A 25,925-nucleotide genomic window follows, 5' to 3' on the forward strand; every position below is an offset into this window, starting at 1 on the left:
TGAATATAAATTTGGACATCTGAAATATGGCACTAGTGACCACACCCCCAATGTCATGCTATGCTATTTAATTATATCACATATATAGCTTTCCACCTATTCATGCTTTCACCCTGTTGTTGTTTCGAGAGCCGTATGATCCCATGCAGAAGTTATCAACCTGTGCAGCTTCAGGATATGCGATCGCAGATGCATTGTGCATCCAAGAACCAAGGAATTTATATAGTTTCTACTTCCAAGGTTCCTGGTTGCGATATGGTCCTCTATGCTACAGAGAAACCTCAATCTCCTTGTAAATATGATTTGCAACGTAGCGGGAATCAAACGTTCGCAATTTGATATTTTGTATTTGTAGAAGGAGCGTGTTTACATTGAAGGCAACTACAACTCTACCAAACCAAATTTATTGCTATTCTATAAACCGTTTTTCCAAATCCATGTCCCACATGATGATATCAACACTTTGTTAATAGATGACACACCCCATAAGGGCTTGCTAAATCCAACAGGCACCACTCTCTCCCCACCCTCATTTGAAGGTCATGAGCATGACTTTTACATCTTCGGACTTTCACTTTTGCCTACATGCAAGTGGATGAAGATGTGCCTTGCTTTTATGTTAGATCTTTGTTTGCATGGGAACTGCATATTGCTTGCAGCCCGCTCTTGACTACGCAATTCCACTCTCAAGCTCACCCCTCATCACTTGCTTGCTCGTCTACCACAGCTCCTACGCTACGTGAAAACCAATTCTCTTCTCTCAAAGTCCTTGGAGCACTGTCCCGCTATGAAGGCAACTATCGACATCACGTTAAAACAGCTAGCGGGCTTACACAAACAGGGCCCTACGCTCTAGCTTATCTCCCTCGCCCAAGCCTGCCTATGTCGGCCATGCTCACACACACACACAAGCTCTGATTGGGGCCACCGTCGTGCTCGACCTGATGCCATCTCTCTTTTTGTTTTGATTTGCTTCGAAGGATAAAAGTTTGTTGACTTTTTTTAAAAGAGACCTTTCCCACGAGCCACATCCAAAGTCCATATAACCTCCAAGGCTTAGCAACTGCTCCCACAAACTAGGAGGCCACAAGCAGCTCTTGCAATTCCCACTAGTGTCCACCTACCTTTAAGAGGGCTTCTTTTGAGCATCCAAAGGATCAATAAGCTTTAAAGAGCATTCAAAATATCCGAATCAAGCACTCAAAGAGGAACTTCATGACATCAATCTCATTGAGCAAAAGTTCAAAGCTTCGTAGTCCAAGACAAAGCAAAGATCGAAAATTATGAAGAGGGGCTTCACTCCGGTGAAGAGGTGCTTCACAAATTAAGCAAAGAACCGGATATTCTCTCATTCCCTCTCTCTTGAAAATTAAAATCCAAATTTTTGTATCCAAGCACAATAACTTGCAAATAAACTTACAATCATCTCCTAAGGGGTATTTGTGCTCGTGTAAAGAGGTAGACACTAGCTAGGAGAGTCTCCTAAGCTAAGACCCCTCTATTAGCACAATCGAAGAGAAGGGGATTCAAAAATTTAAGAGGGAGGGCTTTCACATTTGCGAGACCAAGTTGAAAGGTTACTTAATGAAAAAGAAATTGTGGGAAATACTCAAGTCAACGCTCATTGATCCGATATCCACTGCTGGTGCACAAGTACTACCACGAGCTACTAGTGCACAAAATCAAGCCAAGGACGAGCATGCATTAGAAATCATAATCACTGCACTACATGACAATTATGTACACTTTATTGATGATTGTGATACCTCATCTGTTGCATGGAAAGCACTACAAAAGAACTTTGGAGTTAGGAAAAAGAAAAGCAAAGTGAGCTTAAAGAAAGATCTATACAAATTACAAATGGAACATAATGAAGATATTGCATGCTTGGTCAATCGCCTCAAAAGCATGACCACACAACTAGCTTATGTAAAAAATGCAGTACCAGAGGAGGATAAAATTGTAGTTCTTCTAGCAGCCGTACCATCTAGCTTTGACCAGATCATGATCATCATTGAAGAGAAGGATCCAACACCTGATTTGCAAGATGTCATCAACTCTTTAATGTCCGATGAGAAGAAGAAAGGAAGAAATTCTACTTCAAAGGGAGGAGCTTTTGTAGTTGTCTCTACTAACAAAACTTTTTCAAGTGTGGCAAAGAAGGATATATAGCAAAGGACTATCTAGCATCAAAGAGTTACAACATTTGTGGGAAGAAGAGTCACCTCCCTTCCAAGTGTTTCAAAAGGGACAAAGTAAGCACCAACAGAAATCCAAAGCCCAAAGTGTATTTTGCAGAAGAAGACAAAGATGAAAATGAAGATGAAGAAGAAGGCGACAATAGGCTTCTAGTTTACGAAGGCATTCTCTAGCTTTTTTGTTTTGCCTTTTCCCTTCAGTTGTATTTGTTTGGAGATAGCTTGGACTAGCTTGGTCTTAGTTTTATACATCTTTTTGAGGGGAGGTGTTGAGTGTCTCTTGGATTAGAGATAGTTTGTCTCTTGGATTGGGGATGGTCTTCTGAATTAGATATGTTCTTTTTTATCATGAATTGGAGTGTGCCAGAGATGCCAATTTCTTCAGTTTCTTCCTAGTCCAAACCTCAAGGGGAGGATTGTAAAGTGAGCTTTGTCCTAGATTATGAGTCAAGGAGAGGAAAGGTGGATTTATACCACATGCAGTGGTGCAAGGATGACGTAGAGCTACTTAAAGCTCATTTCATGAATGAATAAAACAAGAGTATTTTGCATTTCATCTCTCTTGTTCATGGTGAGCTTATGATGTCTTAACAACAACTCAAGATCATGTTTATGAGTCCAAGTTAATTGATCTTGGAACCTAACTTGCTTGAGTGATAATATAGCCAACACACGCTCACTTCCGTGCACGATGTTTCTCTTTCGTCCACATTAGCTAGCACTATCCCATTCCCTTCAGTTGGCAGACTGAACCAGAGTAGTCCTTGCACACTAAAATTTCCTCAAAATAAGTGAAGGCAAGTCAAATGTACATAGTTATGCCAAAAAACAGAATGTTTTTGGTAGTCCTGTTTGGGAGAAATTGCTGAAAGTGGGTGCACCTTATCGTACATACACCCATAAGATTAAAAGTGATTAGGATCTCTATTCCCATTGTGATACCATGTCATATATATATATATATATATATATATATATATATATATATATATATATATATATATATATATATATATATATATATATATATATATATATATATATATATAGAGAGAGAGAGAGAGAGAGAGAGAGAGAGTTGACTCAAAGATAGAAGTGGAACACAATAGCTCAATCTCTACTAATTGGAATCGCAACGACAAAACCAATGAGAATGTACAAAAAGTAGCTTTTAACCAATGTTTGATGCAAATATGACTTCGTAAAGTGTGTCATGTGTGTTGTTGCCCTCATAACTTAGGTTAGACCTATGATGCTAACATAGGGATGTTTTCCATGCATGACAAGGAATTTACATGCGAGAGAGAGAGAGAGAGAGAGAGAGAGAGAGAGAGAGAGAGAGAGAGAGAGAGAGAGAGAGAGAGAGAGAGAGAGAGAGAGAGAGAGAGAGAGAGAAGAAATACTAGTGACAAATAACATATAATTTCCTTACTTGTATGACAAAATTTAGTGTATATTAACATTAGACACTAAAGAATGCATTGGACAAGCTAACTAAGCTTAGGTTTTAATAACTTTGGTCAATACCTTGATGTGAATTTGATAAAGTTGACAAGGTCAAGGGACTTCCCATGCAAACAAAGATCTAACATAAAAGCAAGGCACATCTTCATCCTGAATACTTGAATATGATATCATCATGCAAGCCACACACTTGCATGTAGGCAAAAGTGAAAGTCCGAAGATGTAAAAGACAAAAATGGTTAAATACGAGTCAAATACAAGTCTTTACTTTTAGGCATCACCATGCAATTGTAAGTCTTTACTTTTAGGTATTACCATGCAATTAGGTATTGCCATGCAATTAGTCACAAACACACACACCATGCAATTAGTCTTTACTTTTAGGTATTACCATGCAATTAGGTATTACCATGCAATTAGGTATTGCCATGCAATTAGTCCACCTTTAATTTTTGAACTCACGTGGGGATATGTGTGTGTGTGTTCTCTCTCTCTCTCTCTCTCTCTCTCTCTCTCTCTCACACACACACACTCTCACACACACACACACACACACACACACACACACACACACACACACACACACACACACACACACACACACACACACACACACACACACACACACACACACACACACACACACACACATCCTAATCTTACTCCATAGGGGTGCTTTTTCACAAAATCTATTGGAATAAGTTTGTATTGTTTTTCCTTGAAGCATAAACATGAGTGTGTTTTCACAAGTTCCACAGGTATTATGTTCCCCTTGCAGCTACCACTGATCTCAAAAAGGAATCTTTCAAAAATCTATTGACTTGATTATCCTTAGATGTAGAGCAATCAATCTATTTTTAGGATTTTAAGCCCTTATTATTTAAAACTACAAATGGCATCTCTCAGAGACAAATGTTGGGCCCCATCAAAAGGCTAATATGCTTTCCAAGGGCATTGAATTTTTAACATTAAAGATTTGTCTCCAAACTACTAGAAGAGGAGTTTGGAAGTATAGGTTGGGAGACAAATAAAAAACCATTCCAATTAAAACTACAAGTGTCAGACATCATGTTGGAGGATTGTGGAGCTCTCTATGTCTATGCTATTTTCCAACGAAAGGAACGATTTAACCACAATGATCAATTTGTCGGTACTCTTTGGCTTGTTAGAGATGGCACAATTCTTCATCTTTGTCCTTGGTTGAGGTGGTGTAAGCACACCATTTATATAATTTTGGATAAATGCATAGAGACAAGTTCACCATGTTTTGGCTATGGCAAAATATTTGACCATCATTGGCTTGTGTGAGATGCAAGGATATCATTTCACTATACTTCTTGCATATCAATTGACCATATTTGGCTCAAGTTAGAGATGGGCACATTCACCATCTTTGATATCATAACATGCAGTTAAATCTCCAACGCTAGTACCTATGTGGCACTAGTGGAAGTCCTTGATTTCAAAAATCTTGGACTTTTAAATGGCTATGGCAGCAACGCTCGAAACTTATCATCGCCCATATCATAGTGCAAATAAGTCAGCATCGTTTCACCATGATCTTTGGCTCAAGTTAGATATGGACACATAATCCATGTCCATCTTTGAGAAGCACATATGTATAGTTAGTTCACTATCTTTGGTAGAATTACAAAAGTATGTACATTTGGAGGAGAGAGCTTGACAAGCTTACTGTGTGCCAATGGAGTGAAGCTTTATAGAGTGAAGACGCGAGTTCGAATCCCATCATCTTCGTGTTCTTCATGTCGAGGAGGATGCCTGTGAGTAAAGATCAGAGAGACTCCTATAGCGAGGCTTTTTCAAGGCAGCACCATTACCACCAAGCTCCATGTGCTCGCGCTTCCTCTTCATAAGCAGACATCTATGGCGGCTTCTAGGTGGTGATGATACTATGGATATGGACTGCGGGTATGGTTCGCTGCCTTGCGTCAAAAGCTGCAGCAGACACGAAGCAGCGAGGAGCTCGGAAGAATTGAAGCTAGGGTTAGGATCGGCACTCTCCGTAATCGAGCAATTTTTAGGGTTAGGGTTTGCGCTAGGGTGAGGGTTTCTGCAGACAGCTTGGATGGCCATGATGCCCTCGTGTGTGAGAAATGAGCGATGGAGTCGTATGAAGTATTATAAAGGGATGCGCACCGCAATTCGAGTTGCTTTTCTGATCCCTTCTTTGCCACGCATTTCCGGGCAGTTTCTTGGAAGTGGGTGCAATCCGAGCGCGTTCACACGCGCTACGCAAGGGTTCCTCTCTCTCTCTCTCTCTCCGGGCCCCTCAGAGGCGCAACATTTGGAGGTCTAGCTTCTCCATACCCTCCACACTGGAGAGCCCTTAATTGCATGGAGTAGTCTGTAAGTAATATCATTGACCCCCATAGACTATTCGTTTTTAGGTTGACACAAAAGTGTCGCGTGAGCTAGTAGAAGCAGTGCTACTTTTGCAAAAGCTTATTTATCTTGCTACAAACTATATAATGGAGATCTTCTTGTGTGGGGGGGTGGTTGAGGCACCCCCAAGTTAAGCTGCTGCATACAATTGAACCTTGGGGCTATTATGGGGCAATCGATCTGACTCACAAGGGCCCTCTAAAGTACTCATTAGTGGAGTTATCACAGAGCCGTCTAAGCACAATCTCATATGGCCAACACTTCACGCTTACAGCATGTTGCACTCGAATAGATAATGATAAAGCTACCAACATTGCTAGAATGCACCACCTCTCACGTATCGATTCAGGCAATGTAGATGTGTGTGACATGCTTAGGGGTGGTCAAATCACACCCCAACCCAATTGCAATGATGATCCAAAAAACTAGGAAGAAGAGGCTATTGAGTGTATGGGCTTCGTCCTTGACATTGCTGAATATGAACGAAGGAGGAGGGGGGGGGGGGGTCTAACCTTTTGGGGTTGCCAGTGGAAAAGGCCTTAATATTCGGGTGGGTTTTTTTAACCTTTACAGATAAATTAATTATCATTTTAAGTGGTTACCTTCAAACCATTTTGGGATACAACAACAAACCCACAGCCAAACGAGTGAAGGGGCACCACCTAGTTATAGAGCAACTAGGACTCAAAAGAGGAGAATCCCTAAGCAATACAAGTGCGATGGAAGGGTACACTATCACTAATATCAATGCTAAAAACACACACACACACAGAGTTTTGTGCAAGAATCAAGATTTAATTTAAATAATTGACGTGGGTGTATAAACAACTTGGAGGAGAGTCAAGAGACACAATTAAGTTTGATGATATTGCAATCTACACATTATCTTAGGGTTATGGGAACCCTCTCACCATACAACTCTCTTATAATGTTTTCCCAAGCAACAAAAACAAACACAAAAGCTCTTGAGTCACATACAAACAAATACTACAAAAGATTCTCAAAATAAAAACGTGTAACCTTAAACAAAATGAGGTGAGGTTGCCAAGCATGAATTGGAGAAACTCAAGAGAGTTTTGAACTGTGGTTGCACCCAACTTATTGATTCAGTTGATGTGCAAGAGTAGGTACAACTTTGATTGGAAGTTATGAATCACTCACTCCCTTGTAGTGCTAGAACTAGCTCAAGAAGCATTCATATACACCACAAGTAGTGGTGTATAGAGATCTCACTCTCTCTTCTTAAAACTAAGATGGAGAATGGTACGCTCAAAGTAGTGAGAAATTGGGTAGAGATCATACCATTTACAAAGGGAAAAGGACTCTATTTATAGGTGAGGAGAGCCCTTATTTACATAGAAAACCATGTTTATGAGATTTTTAATATGTTTTTTTGAGAGTGGGGCTCTCTTGTCTCTTGAATCACATGGATTGTTGGTCACTTCTTCAAATTTTGAGTGGTTACCCATTTATCCTAGGAAGACCATGGCTAATGAAAATGTGAGCTTTGCGGGATTGGCAGAGTGGAAAGTTAATTTGTAGGAATGACAATCATAAGAAGGTTGTCTTTGACATGAAGGATCAACACAAAGAGGAGCTCCATGAAGAATCATCTCAAAGTGAGATGGAAGAAGACTGGACCGATGGCACTACAGAATAAGAAAGTAGCGGTAGCATTACTGAAGAAGAGTCTTCCATCCAAGTCATGGGGGTAAGGTTTAAGCCAAGCAGCCAAGAGACCTCTTGTCAAGGCTTGGAAGAGGCAGGTCCTCAAGAGGGCCAAGGTGTGAAAGATGAAGGAATGTTAGTAGGTATGTTGTCTACAACACTTACAGAAACAAAGAAAGAGGGCAGTTCAAATGTGTGCTAAGGAATTTTCCTAAGATTTTTGCTAAAGACTACATAGACGTGCGTGAAGTAGGTTTTGTTCAACACAAGATCGAGCTAAAGCCAGAGGCCACACCTAAGGCTCAAAAGCTATGAAGGCTAGGAGTCATTAAGGAGTAGGCTTTACTCAAGGAGGTAAGAAAGCTTTTAGCAGCAGGTTTCATTTATCCATTGGAGAATCCAGAGTGGGTGTCCACAGTTGTGGTCACTCCCAAAAATAATGGAAAGTGGAGGGTGTGTGTGGATTATCGTCCCCTGAATGAGGCAACAAAAAGAGATCACTTTCCCCTCCGATTTCAGGATGAGATACTAAATGAGGTATCCTATCATGAGAAGTATACTGTGTGTGATGGCTACTCATGTTACTTTCAAATAGGGATTGCATTAGAAGATTAATTGAAAACAACTTTCATCACTCCTTGGTTGTTATGCGTTTAGAATCATGCCATTTGGCCTGACAAATGCTCTTGCAACTTTCCAACGTTTCATGAACATGGTGTTTCAAGCATTCTTTGGAAAAAAAATTAGGTTGTCATTGATGGTTTTTGCATTTATAGCTCAAAATCATTGCATCTAAAAAGGGTAGAAGAAGGTTTCAAGAAGCTCTTTGACATGGGAGGTCAGTTCAATCCCGACAAAGGCCACATAGGCGATACTTGGTCATAAGGTATCCTATAAAGGCATTGAGGTGGATCCTTCAAAGGCAAAGGCCCTTATGGAGTTACCATTATCCAAGAATCTCAAAGAGGTCATCTCATTCATTCCAAAGGTGAATTATATGTCCCGCTTCATTCATTTAGCCTCGGAGTCACTTCACCCCTTGCAAAGATTAACACAACAAATTGAGTTTGTTTGGTTTGATGAGATTGAAGAATATTTCTATAACAATAAAGTCATTCTATCAGATTTACCAACACTCATGTCTCCTTGTTCGGAGTACATCTTCTTTCTTAGCTCTAGTGTTGGGATTAAGGAAACAATTGGTGTTGTTTTGTTACAACAAGATCCCCACAGTACTAGGATGCGTCCCATCTACTTTGCTAGTAGGGTCATGAATGTCTTGGAGAAGGTTACATAGAAGAAAAACTCATGATGCTTGCTCTCATGTTTGTAGTGAGAAAATTTAAATCCTTGGTGTTGTTTTGTTACAACAAGATCCCCACAGTACTAGGATGCGTCCCATCTACTTTGCTAGTAGGGTCATGAATGCCTTGGAGAAAGGTTACACAGAAGAAAAACTCATGATGCTTGATCTCATGTTTGTAGTGACAAAATTTAGATCCTACCTATTACCAACACCTTTTGTAATCCTCACGACAGAAAATATGTTTCCTTGAGTGTCTTCTCAAATGATCCTTAGTACTAGGATCTCAAAGTGGATTATGGAATTGCAAGAGTTTCAATACTCTTTCAAGGTAGAAGATAGTGTGCGTGCACAGTTGGTAGGAATTCCCACTTATAGGGTGCATGAAAAGGAGATTAAGGTGCCGAAAGTAAAGAACCTACCATTGCCACCACCTAAAAGTATCCCTAATGCATTTACTTCGTTCTTTGATGGAGATTTCCGACGAGCCACACAAAAAGCAGGGGGAGGGATAATGTTGCTCAACCCAAGTGGAGAGGTGGTCATGAAAGAGAAGGTCAATCTACCAGGTTCAACGAGCAACAATGAAGCAGAATAAGATACACGACTTCATGGTTTAAAGATGTGCATTGGCCAAGGTATACAATGTCTCATGGTAAAGGGGGATGCACTTCTCATTGTGAAGAAAATTTTAGGCATTTGGGCATGCAAGAATGAAATCTTAAGGACAATAGTTCATGCAGTTCGTAGGCGTTTAATCAGTTTGAAGAAGTGCAACTATATATCATATTCCTAGGAAACAGAATGAAGATGTTGATTTACTTGCACAACAAGAAGTTACATGCGTTGAGAAAGAATTGCAGGTCATGATGGTGGCAGCAACTGTCAAGCAACCGAGATACCAGGGATTGGAGTCATTGGCTCCCATTATTGGCTACATTTTGGAGGGCGAGTTTCCACAAGACTTCACAAAAGCTCAAAAGAGGAGACTCGTGAAGAAGGCAAGTTCCTATCTCTTCCTAGAAGGCTCCCTCTATCAAAGAGGGAAGGATCAAGTGTGCAAAAGAGTACCAACTATCAAAGAAATTCTAGCCATTTTAAAAGGTTTGCATGAAGAGGCATGTGGTAGTCATTTTGCCCAAGAGTTAACCATGAAGAAGATTTTGCTTGCGGGGTATGTTTGGCCAACATTGGTGTAAAAGCTGTCATAACTGTCAGGTAAATGAAAATAGAAGGTTGATGCATGGTCCAAGGCAAATAGTGTTTGCAAATGGATCCTTTGAGAAGTGTGGCATTGATGCTATGGGTCCTCTATCTAGAACAAAAAATGGTAAACTCTACATTCTAGTGGCTATTGATTACATGACTAGGTGAGTAGAGGCTCAAAGTGTGGCAAGGGTAAATGGAAAAACAGTGAGCAGATTTGTCTACACTAATATGTGTTGCATATTTGGTACACCTTTGGAGATTGTTTCTAATAATGGTCCAAGGTCCAGGAAGGGTTTACTCACGGATGTTTGTGAAGAGCTTTACATTCTACATCATCATAGCACACCCTGCTACCCACAGTCAAATGGTTTGGTGGAAAAGGCTAATGTTGTCATTGCAGGAATCATTAGAAAGATGGTGTAAAACAAGATAAGGTTGTGGAATGACTTCTTGGATGGTGCCTTGTGGGCGTATCGAACCACATTAGGGAAGCCACAAAGTTCACGCCATCTCACTTGGTTTATGCTCAAGAGGCTTTGCAACCTATCGAGCTCAACATTCCAACCATGCGGCTTCATAGAAAAGGGGCACAAGATGACCAAGAAAAATGGGCAGATCGATTTCTTACCTTAGTTGAACTTGAGTAGAAAAGAGAAGCAGCCTATGAGTGCTACAAGAGGAAAGCTACACAAGCAAAGGAGAAGCTTGACAAGAAACTGAAGCACAAAGGCATCAATGAAGGAGATCTTCTCCTAAGGTATGGCAATTGATTCGATAATCGTTTTGATGAAAAGTTTGAAACTAGGTGGCAGGGGCCATACATAGTCAAGAAGACTTTCAATTCAAGTTACTACCAGCTCATGGATCTGAATGGTAAAGAGCACCTCAAAAAGGTAGATGAGTATTGGCTAAAGCCTTATTTGAGTCGCCTTCTACCTAAGGATCTACCAAAGGTTTGTCAAAAGGTAACTGTCTCATGTGATTTTTGTTGCATGAAGCATGAGTGTAACTCGAGCCAAAATGCCAAGGAACCAAACAATGAAAATCTTGTCAAGGACTCATGAGCACTCTCTTTGGAATAGATACTTTATGATGGTACATAAATATACCATCATCTAGGGAAGGGCTAATGATAGCCGTTTTTTGGCTATCCAAAATTGCCATAGTGAGCTACCTCACCCTAGTAAAATCACTCAAACACTGTGGCTATCCTCACCCTTTCACCGTACATTGGCATTGTGAGCAGGATGAAAACACACACAATGCCTCTAAAACGACCCGACACACACTCTTGGAAGGATACACACACACAATATGGGACACCACTCAGCTTACACAACACACCTGGCTGAGACAGGAAACACACCTATGGAATGGGAGGAGAGAGACTACCCGTTTGCCCACTCCACACAGACACACACACACACACACACACACACACCCAAAAAACTCAGCTCAAAAGATGATAATTTCTGATGTTTAGATACAATTGAGCTTTGGGCCAACGCCAATGGGGCAAATAGCTCACACAATATGGGTAAAATAAGCCAGATACAATCACAAACTAGAGCAGAAACTTCGCTCATAGGAGAAACTTACACAGCCAAAACAACAGAAAAAAAAAGTGAGGAATTTGGCAAAATGGACAGCGCCATCGCGTCCGGAACGGCCCAAAACCCCAGTCTACAATGTCAAAGTGCTCAAATCCGACCTCGGATGAGCAGTTTACGGCCAAAACAGGCTCCAAAAACACAAAAAACATACCTGCGGCTGTTCCTCCTCTCTTCTCCACGTTTTTTCTGATCTTCTCTCAGTTTTTTCAGTTCCCACACTTAGCTTTTTTAGTTGGGCACCCTTGGCCTTGTAGATGACCTCAAACGGACCCCGAACAGGCCAAAAACTGACCTCGCAGTGCATAGTTGTCACCTTTTTGCATCCATACGCACACCTGTCACTCAGATTTTTCCAATAATGCGGCCAACCACCACGTGAAGTGGCCCCAAAATATGGTCTTCATGATGACCTCTCTGCATAATTATCACAAGAAAACATCCACGTCGTGTCCGTACTTATCCACGTGCAAATATTGACCCATTCGATCGCCTGACGTCACTAGATGCCATCTGACGCACCTGCTTACCTCATGTCGTCGACCCGCGGATAGCTTCCTCAAGAAGTTTTACGCGCTACCAAATCCTCATAATTGTAGAAAAAACACAGTGGTACTGGTAATAGTGAAAATCGATGCACTATGTACACCCTGTCCTACCTATACAAATGTGGGCCCCACGTAACCACCTAGCTCTGAAAAATGGGCAATTCTTTATTTGATGCACCATGCATGTATATGTACATATGCGCAATCCCTTGCTCCAAAAAACTCCTGACATAATTTGCCCATCCCCTAGCCTGCTAGATCATTCATGATCAGCAGCAACAAAGAGCGTTATGAGACTCGCCGCATCACAGGTCTCCTCATCCTTCACCAACATTGCTTGCTCCACAGACAGCTCATCTTGCTCCACCATCATCAATCTAGCATGATGCAATTTAAGACGCAATCCATTTACCCTTGACTTATGCAGAACACCATCCAGGTTAGCCAGCTGATATGTGCCATTTGGAAAACACTCCACTACCTTGAAAGGGCCTTCCCACTTAATTTGAAACTTCTTTTGGAAGGTGTTGTCCAGCTTACTGTTGTAGCACAAAACCAAGTCATGCTTCTTGATACCCTTACTTTTGACCTTTTCATTTATCTTTGCCAAAGCCCTATCTTGCATCTGCCCATAATGTTCCAATGCACTCATCCTATCCAATTGAACCTCTTGTAGCTGTAAGAGCCTCTCTTCGAATGCATCACTAGGCGGCCCAAGCAACTTCTCTAACATCTTGACCGCAGGCAACTCTACTTCCACAGGAAATAGTGCTTCTTTTCCATACACCAAATGAAATGGAGTAAACCATGTACCTGTTTTCACCGAAGTACGGTAAGCCCATAATGCACTAGGCAATTCCAAATCCCAATTCTTTCCTTGGTGCTCTGTCACTTTTGAAAGAATCTGTACCAACTCACCATTGAATCTTTCATTTAAGCCATTACACTGTGGGTAATAAGGAGTGGTATAATGGTGCCTAATCTTCATCTTTGCACATAAAAAATCTAGCAGTTTAGCTCGAAAACCAGGCCCCTTATCTGAAAGTAGCTCCAGTGGCACCCCAAACTTGCAACATATTTCATCATACACAAATTTTTCCACATCCTTTGCAGTGATCTGTTTTACTGCTATAGCCTCTGCCCATCTAGAAAGATAGTCCACTGCCGTCAAAATATAGCTTTTGCCCCTGCTTGTGATAAGTAACGGGCCTATTGCATCAATCCCCCACTTTTCAAACACATCAAACACCATAATGGTTTTTCGTAGCTCTAGCTTCAACACTCTCTTCCCAAATGCTTGACACATATTGCAAGACCTACACCAATGGTGAACATCCTTGTGCAAACTAGGCCATACATACCCCTCTTGCAAAATCTTATGCAAGGTGATCTTTAGAGCAAAATGGCCACCACATGTGCCTTCATGATTCTCTTCCAACACTCTGTAAAGCTCCTCCCGCCAAGGTACACGTCTCAACACGAGATCAACCCCTTTCATGTATAAGACATCACCAATCAATTTGTATCTGTATGCTCTACGCACAAAGCCATACTTTTTAGACTTCTGAATCTCCTTTGGAATGATTCCTGTTAGCAAAAACTCCTGTTCTTGAGCCAAACTTTCCCGGCCATGATAAAGAGGTAAAGTGGTCCTCAACACAAATAGCTCCCCAATCATGCCTTGAGCTGCTTCATGTGCCTCTCCATTTAGAGCACGTTCAATATGTCTGATGCTCCATGCTTCAAAATTTTTTAACAAACCTTTAATTTTGAAACACATTTCCTTCAATGCGGTGTTCTTGCTCTTCCACACACCCAGCACTTGCTTCACAACTAACAAGGCATCACCTTTTATGCTCAACCTTCTAACCCCATGCTTCAAACAAATGTGTAATCCAGCTTCCAATGTAGCATATTCAGCCTCATTGTTACTATGCGCATCCAATTTGAACCCTCTCTTGCATACTAGCTTCCCCTCTGGATCATAAAGTGCTATACCCCCTGAAGCCGCATCATGGCTCTTTCTGTATGAGCCATCAAAGAACAACACATATGCATTGCTAATATGTGGCACTTCTTCAACTACCTTTCTCACCACCTCTTCCTTAACAATAAGGGGATTCTCCTTGTAGGTCAACAAATCAGCTAGGGTAGCCCTTGTACTGTCTTCCACTAGAAAAGAGAACTCAAACTCTTGCAGCTCAATTACCCATTTCTTCACCACATTTGACATGTTAGTACCATTAATTAACTGTGGCAAAAAAGCATAACTCGTCAAGAAAACAAAAGGCCGTGGTAGCAAGTAATGACGAAATTGTCGACAAGCAAATATTACACTGGCCATCACTAGCTCTACTTCCGAGAACTTTCTCTCCGCTACCAACTTCACTCGGCTTGCACAATACACTGGCCTCATATAATGGCTGCCCTTCCCCTTTTGCAATAGCATGGCTCCAATGGCATCATCCACTACTGATGGATTTACGTAAAAAACTTTCTCCCAATCAGGAGCCTGCATGGCTGACAACCCCCCTAACACCTCTTTCACCTCTTGAAACACTTCTTCACACTTGTCATCCCATTGCAATGGATCATGATTTGCCACTTGCTGTAATGGATAAAGAAGCTTTGAATACAATGGAATAAACCGTGCCATGTACTTCACTTTGTGTATAAAGGTTGCCAATTGCTTTGTACTCGTAGGTGATGGAAGAAGAATATAGACTTCACCTTATCTGGATCAGCCTCAATGCCATTTTCAGACACCATGTGGCCTAACAACTTCACCCTTGGCTGTTCTAGATGACATTTCTTTGGATTTAGTTGCCCTCCACATTCATCATATGGAGCCAAAACCATCTGCAACTTCTCATGATGCTCAACCCTACTGCCATAGACACAGAAGTCGTCCATAAAAGCATTAACACAACTACCCATGAATGGTTCCAGCACCCAATTTGCTCTTTCTTGATGGAAGGATGGTCCATTTGACAACCCAAATGGAAACACTGTGTAGCAATAGCAGCCCCATGGCGTAATGAAAGTTGTCTTTGTGCGGTCTTTAAGAGCAATCTTCAATTGAAAATAGCCTGGAAAACCATCACACACACTGTACCTCTCATAACTTGCCACTGAATCCAGAATTTGATCGATGAATGGAAGAGGATATGGGTTCTTCTTAGTGGCTGCATTTAAGGGTTTAAAATCTACAAAAATCCTCCACTTCCCATCCTTCTTTGGACTGACTACTACTGGACTCACCCATTCTGTGGTCTCCATAGGGACTATGAACCCTGCCTTCAATAACTTGTTCACCTCTTTCCGCAAGGCTTCCATTTGATCTTGACCCATCCTTCTTAGTCTTTGCCGCACTGGCTTAGCACCTTCTTTCAGCTCTATATGCATCTCTTCTCCCTTAAACCCTCTAATCTCTTCATATGAAGTAATAAACAAATTAGGAAAACTAGCCAGCATGTGCAAATATATCTCCTTCTCCATAGTTGAGAGGTCTCCACTGATCATTTGTGTCATTAATTCCTGCTTCTTTGACAACTCAACCTTGGTTTGTATCAGCCCTTCAATCACTTCATAAGGCCCTTCACTTTCATCTTCAACTTCATTCGCAAATGCGACTAAACCACACTCCTGGATTTCTTTATCCATCAAAAGAAATGCAACATCAGCATCCTCATCACTGCTGGTAGTGCTATCACTGTCCTCATCTGTAATCGTGGAAGAGTCTTCATCACTAGACTCATCCTCATCTTCATAAAGCTCCTCTAATCGTTTCCTTGTGTCCATATTATAAAGCTTCTTGGTACCTGTCTTTCCATAGAGGCTAATCGTACCATGTCGCCAATCTTGAATAGCTCCCACTGCACGTAACCATGGTCTGCCCAGTATAATAGGATATGCTCCCAACCCTGCTGGCATCACATGAAAATCAACCACTGCCTTTGCATCATATGCCTCCACTTCTAAGCTCTTTACAACACCCAAGCATTTTACTTTTTGATGGTTTACCAATCTAATCCGAAAACCTGACACCCCAGCCACTTTGAGACCCATCTTCTCAACGCATGAGTGTGTTATGACGCATATTTGGGCTCCGCCATCCACATAACCTTGTCCCAAATTTTTCCTTCTATGACACACATCTACTATTGGAAAAATGTCTGGTAGCTCATCCATTGCCAACACCTTTACTGAACCTCTCTCTAGCTCTTTCTCCATTGGGTTAACCATCTTCTTCCACTATCGCTTTAGTTTAGGAACCATCTCTATGAGCTGCCCAAAAGTAACACCTGCCTTCCTGCTTGTTAGATCCTCCTTTAAGTCATAGCTTACTTGCCCATCCCCTAGTGGAAAATCTGAAACATGAAACTTGCGACGAGCCCTTCTTTTCCTCTTGGCCTTGACATCCTCGCCTTCATGGCTCTTTCCCTTCTTCTTACTAGGACCTGGGGCACTTCTTCCTTCCTTTTCCTCTGTCGTCCTCTTCCCAATAGGCATCAGTAATGTATCCTCTAGCTTTGATGCCTTCTCCAAGGTGACTACACTTAGCACTTTTGTCTTTCCCTTTTCCTCCTGGGTTAATCCACTAGTTCCTTCATCTCCCTTATTTTCGATGCCATAATCATTTGACCTAGTTAGCACTTGTCTTGGCAATGGATACATGTCTCCCCCCATCCTTGGTGGCTTATCACATTGCGGGTTGATGTGACCCAACTCTCCACAATTATAACATGTGGGCGTCTGCCTCCAAAACCTACCATTGCTTTGTCCAACACCATTCCTAGGCCTTTCTTCACCTCCTGGCTGATTTGCAAACCTCCCTTGACCTCGATTATTTCCCACTTGACCTAGCATGTTTCGGCTGATATTCTTCATCAAATCTACCACTTGCCTCATGTCTTGCCTTAGCCCATCATCTTGCACTGCTGTAGTGACCACTGCTGGCATAACCTGAGTAGTAACAAGAACCACTAGTCCATGATGAACCCCTGACATGCGACCTTGTAAAGATTCTATAGGCTGAAATTCAGACCTCATTGGCAAAGACTCCACCCCTAACTGGCTCATTTTCCTCAACTTCCACTCTTTGTTCCTTGCTACCTCTAGTGCATCTTCATATGTCGTAGGCTTCTTTAGCTCCACTCTCCAACGTATATTCTCCCAAAGACCAGCCAAGAACCTGTCCTTCTTCATCATGTCAGGCGGGGGTACCTGTGGTGCTAAGGCCTTGCACATTCGCTCCCATGCCAATGAAAATTTACATATGTACGCATCTACTGGCTCACCTTCCTTCTACACCAAACCTTGTACTTCTTGCCACACTTTGTCAGGATCTTCTATCTTCACAAACTCCACTTCCAATCCATGCCTTAGATTGTCCCAACTCAATCTTACAGGTGGATCCGCTGCACGCAACTCCTCTTCAATTGCCTTGGACCAAACTCGTGCATCACTCTTCAAACAAATTTGGAGAAGGCGTAACATTTGCGTAGGGTCATGAATCTGGTTGCTAATGCAGGCAACCTCTATCTTTTCCAAAAATTCTTCCACATCTTCATCACTTCTTCCATGAAACTCCGGATAAGAGAAAGCCATGGCTACCCAAGTTTCAATGCTTTGAGAACCCCTTTGAACACACGTGCAAGAACCCAAAACTTTTGACTACCCAATCCCCAGAAACTTCAATGGAGCCCAGCTTTAGATAAGGACAAACACATGCACATCAAATGAGTTTTCATAGTTAATCATCGGAATGACAACAGGCAAAGGACATTCCATGATCTCTCTCAATCTTCTTGGCCCAAACATAAAGACTATGCGCTGCTGGAAAAAGATCTTCCTGGACACATGAACATTAATCTGAATTCTTTGAGTTAAATGAAAAGGAGTGAACTGAGGGCCATTTTGATCATCCATTAAAGCCGACCATGAAGCTCCTAAGAAGGCACACCTGACTCAACCTCTGATTTTGCCAAAATTTCAGCAGCATAACAGCATAAATGGCTCAAAAGCTGCCTTCAATCCCTCCCAATCAATTCTTTGGGTTGGATCTAGAGCCTGGAACCATACCCTAGCTTCTTCTTTGAGCACCAAAGGAAAAGCTCTCAATTTCAATGCTTCATCATCCCTCCTAGAGACAAGGAAAGCCATCTCCAAGTTATCCAAAAAATCCCCAGCATTTTCCCCACTACGCCCAAAAAAATTTGGGAAAGTCATCATAAAAGTGGGTTGCCTTCCTCTCAATACAGCACAAAGATGAAAACGTCTAGGCCCAAATCATATCTTATTAAGGGTAGAATAAATGGATTGATAGATGCATTAATCTCAGCTAGACGACGAGGGCCTAGTAAGTTCCTTATGATGTTTTGGAACCTAAGCTTTGTGCTCGCTATTATATGCACAGTTTGTCTAGCAAGAGGTTGGAAAGGTCCATATAAATCCCTATGATTCATGGAGTATGCTTAAAACAAGATGAATATGTGAACATCAAAAGATACATTATACTCCAAAATAGGAAATATTATAGGGTCAGGGGACAACAATATCTCTCTCAACCTCTCAGCTCCAAAATAGAAGACCAATCTTTGTTGGAAAAAAATCTTTCTATCAATGCGCACATTCATCCTAATATTCTGAACTGATTGAAAGTTGTAGAAAATGGGATTATTCATTGGTGCGTTAAATACAAGCTTCCATGAAGCACTTCATTGAAGTTGAGCTCTCTTGGATCCCACCATTTGAGAGATGCAAAGAATTTGCTCACCAGTGATTAGCCTAGCTTTGGTGTGACCATCTTCAGCTTTGTAGAGTTCATAGGGTTCGATGGCTACCCTCTCAACCACCTTGAGCCTTCTTGCTAGTAGTAGTTGGAGTGCATCACCATATGTAGCCTCTTGCCAATACCGTACCCCATTGATGTGTAGCTCCCCCTCCAAAAACTTGTTAATACCCGAGTTTGAGAGTGCTTTCACCACGTGAAGTCGAGGCTTCAAAGGAAGTGTCTTCACACTAGCCACAAAGCACTCAACACAATTTTTTGACCTAGGGACTTGATGACTACAAGAATTTCCTTGAAGCAAAGAAGGGTGTGTGTAGTTAACTCTCTTTACCCGCATACGTGCCGTTCGTCGATAAAGACGCTTCTTTTCTCAAGATTCTTGGGGAGACCATAGTGGAAGTCTCGGAGAATTTGATGGATCTTCCTTCATAGGATTGACAGAGCGCTGCTTGAGAACTCCTCAGTGGGGGCACCAATTTATGAAGAAGGAAATTTGGAATGGCGGCCTCTACACCAAAACAAACTCCATTGCGCCACAAGGGAAATGAGATAAGGGCACCACCTAGTCTTGGAAGCGTGGGCTAGGACCGCTACACAAAGAGAGAGAGAGAGAGAGAGAGAGAGAGAGAGAGAGAGAGAGAGAGAGAGAGAGAGAGAGAGAGAGAGAGAGATCACTATGAATGAAGCATTAACCTTAGTGTGTGTACAAGGAATGGATGACTTCAAACACTCCCAACACAAATAGCATGTAGATTACCAAACAACCACTCAAGGATTAGCCAAGATCACATCAAGCACTCTCACACATATATAAAAGATTTCTCTTATTTAACATAAGTAAGAGAAGGAGAGGTTACTAGCATGAAACAATTTGCACTCTAGAATGTGCAAGAATAGAGTGAATGAATGAGCTTATGGGCTCATGGTGAGTGATACAAAGACTCAATGGGGCTGAGGGAGGTTTGAAATTACAAAGGGGAAGGCCTCTTTATATAGGAAAGAGAGTGATTAGGAGTGAGTTTAAGATCCAAGTGTAATTTGTACAAATGAAGCTTGATTAGGGACATTCAACCAATGAAGAAGCTCCTTCCAAGTGATTTGTTGACCAATTAGCTCCATCATCACTTGTGTTGTCTTCACTCCTTCCTCCATAGCTTGAGTCCAAGAGCTTCCTTATTTTAAAATGTAAAGAATCTACATAAAATCAATACATATCTAGTAATAATAGAAAGGGGTTGAATGAGAACTTATGAATTACAACAAGATTAAGCATGACTTGAGAGGTGATTAGAAGAGGAATTTTGATGGGGTTTTGAGCTTGAGAGAGAGGAGGAAGGAGAGCAGGGTGAGAAGACTAATGGCTGATTTTTAGAGAAGGTCTCAATGTGGAAAAGGAAGGGTGTGTGTGTGTAAAGGTAGAGGGGGTGGTCTCCACCATAGTTGAAAAAACTGGCATCCGCCATTTTAGCCATAGCTCCTAGACCCTAGATGCAAAAATTATAAAAAAAATATGGCCAAAATCTCCAGCTCATCAGCTACAACTTTGATGAAGACAACTTTTCTTGGATCGGAGAGGAAGTATTTTTTAAAAATTTAGCAAAATCATGTGTCTGGTTCCTTCCTTTACCAAGTCTTCCACTTGGGTCCCATTTGTTTGAATCATCATATGGCTCCAAAGCCATGATGATATGAGCCACTCATGACCCTTGAATCATGGGTGCATGGCTCCACAACCACATCATATCTTTTCTTTTCACATTTACATATTTTCCCTTCCCTTTACCACTAGGTTCTCCCTCTACCTTTCACCTCCGGTGAACTAGTCAAGAAAAAATTCCTATCAAATCATTTTTTATAAAATTTTTCCAAGAGGTGTTTCTCACTCTTTCTTTTATTGTAAACCTCTAGAAGCAAGGAAAACCAACAAAATATAATAAACAAAAATTTGTGATAGGCTCGGATCATAGCCCCCCAAACCTGGCTAGGGGTATTTATGCCTCTAGCCTACTTTCTTTGATCTTGAGCCGACCTTATCCTGATGTGATAAGGCTTTAGAAGCCATCCATTTGTCCTGGTCTTATGCACTTTACCATCAATGTCTTGAAGTCTGTAAGAGCCATTTTTGAACTTTTTGGTGACCAAGAACGGGCCTTCCCATCGGAAAAGAAACTTTCCATCCTTACGAGTGTCGAAGCGATTGTCATATCGAAGCACTAGAGATCCCTTTTTGATGTCTTTGGATGCTAGCTTTTTGTTGAAATTTTCTCTGCGCTTCCCTGCTTCTTGAGAATAGTGGTTGATGGCTTCTTCACGATCCAATTGCAGCCTCTCTAGATCCATGATCCTTTGATGTACTTTCTCCTTTTGAGAGCCTACCTGGCTACCCAACATTCGAAGACTTGTTAACTTCACTTCAATGGGCAAAAGCGCCTCCTTTCCATAAACCAAATGAAAGGGTGTGTACCCTAATGTGGTTTTGAAGGAGGTTCTATAGGCCCATAGAGCTCCATTCAGGTGTTTGTTCCAATCTTGGCGCATGGCATGTACCTGTTTGGTGAGAATTTTGCAAATGATTCCATTTACCTTTTCCACCAAACCATTGCAATGAGGGTAGTAAGGAGTAGAGTGTTGATGCTGAATATTTAGCTTCTTCATGAGTTCTCCTATCAAGTCCGCTCTAAACCCTGGTCCTCTATCAGATAGTATTTCAAGAGGGGTGCCAAACCGGCAACAGATGTGGTCAAAGATGAACTGACTCACATCCTTAGCAGTAATTCTATTGGTCGGCATAGCCTCAACCCATCTAGTCATGTAGTCTACTCCCATGATGATGTACTCTTTACCTGACTGAGTGCGTGGTAGAGGCCCTATGGCATCAATTCCCCACTTCTCAAAGGGCCCATATACCTTTATTGGGTTCTGAGGTTCAGCTATGAGCCATCGTGGTCCTGCTTTCTGACATTCATCACATGTTTGACACCAGTATTTGACATCACGATGAAGACTTGGCCAAGTAAACCCAACTTGTAGAATCTTTCTACTAGTGACGTCGTGTGCAAAGTGTCCTCCGCACATATCATTGTGACAAGCTTTTAAAATCTCTTCAATTTCACTCTTCAAAGGCACTCTCCTAAGCACACCATCCTTACCAAGACAATACAAGTCATCATTTACTATGCGATACCTGGTAGCCTTCCTAGCTAACCATCGCCTTTCCCCTGCATTCAAGTGTTTAGGAGCCTCTCCTTGCTCCAGAATGTGCATAATATCTTCTAAGTTCTCCTTGCCTTGCTGAAGTGGAAGTTTGATGGCCACTGCTCCCACTATTGACTCATTTAACTTTGATGATGCTAGGTGGTCTGCATCCTTGTTCTGGTCTCTTGGCACATGATGTACTTGTGCCTCCCTAAATCTCCTCATAAGAGCTTTGGCTTCTCTCATTTTAGTAGAGACGGGCATTTTTGCAAGCCCATGTACCTTGCATTTGCCTTACCAAAAGCATGGAGTCACCAAAAGCGTTTAATCTCTTAATTGAATTATCGAGGCACCAACAAAGGCCATGAATTAGAGCATGATATTCTGCTTCATTGTTGGAGTGGACATCTTCTAGAGTGTTCCCTTCACCATGGATCCTCTCTCCCAATGGAGATAAGACCACGATGCCTGCAGCTGCCTTATCCTTGGTTCTCTTGTATGCTCCATCAAAGTAGAGGCTATAAGCATTGACCAAAGCCTCTGGAGCTGGGGGTGGTGGAAGTTCCTTTCTCTTCAAATGGAAAACTTTTTCATAGCACTTGTTTGTTAAAATATCGGCTAAGCATGCTCGAGTTGTTCTTTCAACCTGTATTGTATAATCAAACTCTTGAAGTCGCACCACCCACTTTGCTATTTTGTCAGAGATTTCCATATGTTGTAGTGCATAGGGAAACATATCCTCCACAGTGATAATTACAAACCTCTTCGGCAGCAAGTATGGCCGAAATTTGGTTACCGCAAACATGAGAGCTAACACTAGCTGTTCCATCAGGGTGTAGGCCTTCTCTGTGTTTTCCATGAGGCGGCTAGCAAAATACACAGGCCTCATAAAGGATGTTTTTGGATCTTTTTGTAGGAGGGCAGCACCAATGGCCTCTTCTCCCACACTAGGGTTTACAAAGAATGTTTCTTCCCAACAAGGTTGGAGGATTACAGGGAGTGACCCTAACATTTTTTTAATCTCTCTAAAATGCCCATCACTTTCTTCACTCCAAACAAGCGTCTCTTGACGAGTCAGCTGTTGTAGGGGAAATATCACTTGGGAGAGTAAGTGTATGAATCTACTCAAATATCTTAGATTTTGCAAGAAAGAGATTAATTGTTTGATGGAAGTTGGGGAAGGTAGATTTAGCAATGTTTCTATCTTTTCAGGATCTACCTCGATTCCATCAATGGACACTACATGCCCTAATAGTGTAACCTTGCTTTCCCCAATGTGACATTTGTCCTTGTTTAGTTGTCCACCCACCTTAGCTAAACGAGTAAATCCTTCATCAATCTTGCCGAGATGCATACTTTTGGAGCTGTAAATACAAAAGTCATCTATGAAAACCCTTATGGACTTACCAAAGTAAGGTTGGAAGACAATGTTCATGAATCGTTGAAAGGTGGCTGGAGCGTTGGTGAGACCAAAAGGCATGACTCGAAATGAAAAACATCCCCATGGTGTGATGAAAGTAGTCTTTTTCTGGTCCTCCTCTGCAATGCGTATTTGAAAGTAGCCAGAGTAGCCATCACACACTATGTATCTCTCATGGCCTGCTGCTTCATTTAGAATCTCATCTTGAAATGGGAGAGGGAAGTGGTCCCTCTTTGTTGCAGCATTTAGTGGCTTGTAATCCACGCACACTCGCCATTTACCATTCTTCTTTGGCCTCACCACTATTGGGGAGACCCATTCTGAATCTTCTACTGGGTATATGAATCCTGCTTCTAAGAGTCTCTTCACCTCAGACAACTGTGCATTTTGTTGCACAACTCCTAATCTTCTTAGTTTTTGTACTACTGGCTTGCTCCCTTCTTTTAGATGGATATGATGCTTCACTGCAGTGACACCTGTAATGTGAGTGTAATCAGAAATAAAAAATGATGCATGCTTCTTGAGAACATTTACATAACCCTCCTTTTCTTCTTCCTTTATATCCTTGGATAACATCTCCTCTAGGCTGGCATCCCACACATTCTCCATTTGGATCCTTTGGTTGTCTTCTGATGAGGTAGTTTCCTTTATGGTGACGCCCATGACTTTGAGAGTGCTATCACTCTCTTCACTTGAACTCTCTTCCTCGTCCATGGATGAGGAGCATCCACTTGAGCTCCACTCATCAGCTGACGTCTCTAGTTCAAGGTTCTCTTGTCGCCCATTCTTTAAGTTATAAACCACCTTCCGACTATGGCCACCCATGCGAGGCCTCAACTCCAAGTCTCCTGTTGCCCAATCTTGCCTATCTCCTATACCCATGAGCCAAGGTCGTCCTAAAATAAGGGGGTATCCTTCTCCCTTTACTGGCATCACATAAGCATCAACCTCTGTAGTGATTCCAAAAACAGAAACTCTCAAAGCTTTCACTACACCCACACAAGTGACAGAGACATTATTGACCATTTTTGCCCTAAAGTTTGATGATTCCATTACCTCTAAACCCAATTGATGCATTAGCTTTTCTGTCATGACACAAACCTCTACTCCACTGTCAATGTAAGTTTTTGGAATCCGTTGTCCCTTGATTTGAGCCTCCACCAAAGGCACTATATCCTTGAAACCATATGCTTTGATTACACTTACTAGCTTACTTCGCTTTGCCCTCATGCTCACCATTTTTGACCATTGTCGTCGAAGCTTTGGGGAGATATGAAGTAGTTGTGTCCAAGTAATCTTTGGTCCTTGAGAACTCACATCAGCTGTCAAGTCATAAGGTTGTGTCCGAGATCCCATAGGGAAATCAGAGATGTCAATTTGAGACCTAGTACGGGTCTTTCTCTTCTTGGCTTCATCTTTAGTTGCCTGAGATGTACTTGCTTCATTGCTTGCATCCTTGCTTGTTTCTTTACCTACTTCATCTTGGACACGCACACGTTTGATAGGCATTGTAGCCACTTCATCTATCTTCATCAATGAGATATGAATTTTATGGTGGATCCCAGTTTGCCCACTTTTTCTCACAAGTCGTCCCTAGTCTTCTCTCACTTCTTTTCACACTTCTACACACACACACACACACACACACACACACACACACACACACACACACACACACACACACACACACACACAATTATTCCTCTCAATCCCTCACTCAAACGTGAAACTTCCATGGTTTCTCTCACCCTCCTCACCATTACCCTCTCCTCTCACACCCATATCTCTTTCTTGAAGCTCTCCCTACATATATTATCTCCATATCTCTCTTTACTACTCCCATATTTTATTTTTATTTTATATTTTTAAAAGTGCATAGAATTTCAGAAACCTAACCATGCTTAGAACTCTATAAAATGGGGTTTTTTTATGAACAAAAAACCCTCATATTCTTGGAGGTTTGCAACTATGGCGGTGGCGTGAAGAAAAGAAGATGAAGAAGACCAACGATCACTTTTGAAAATCTACACACAAGTGAGTCCAAGATATCTCAATGGTTCATCCATCTCATTCACCCCTCTTTCTTAAGCCCTTCAAGTCATTCTACCCATTGT

This window comes from Adiantum capillus-veneris, chromosome 18, assembly GCF_014529385.1.
Source record: "Adiantum capillus-veneris isolate H3 chromosome 18, ASM1452938v2, whole genome shotgun sequence".
NCBI lineage: Eukaryota > Viridiplantae > Streptophyta > Polypodiopsida > Polypodiales > Pteridaceae > Adiantum > Adiantum capillus-veneris.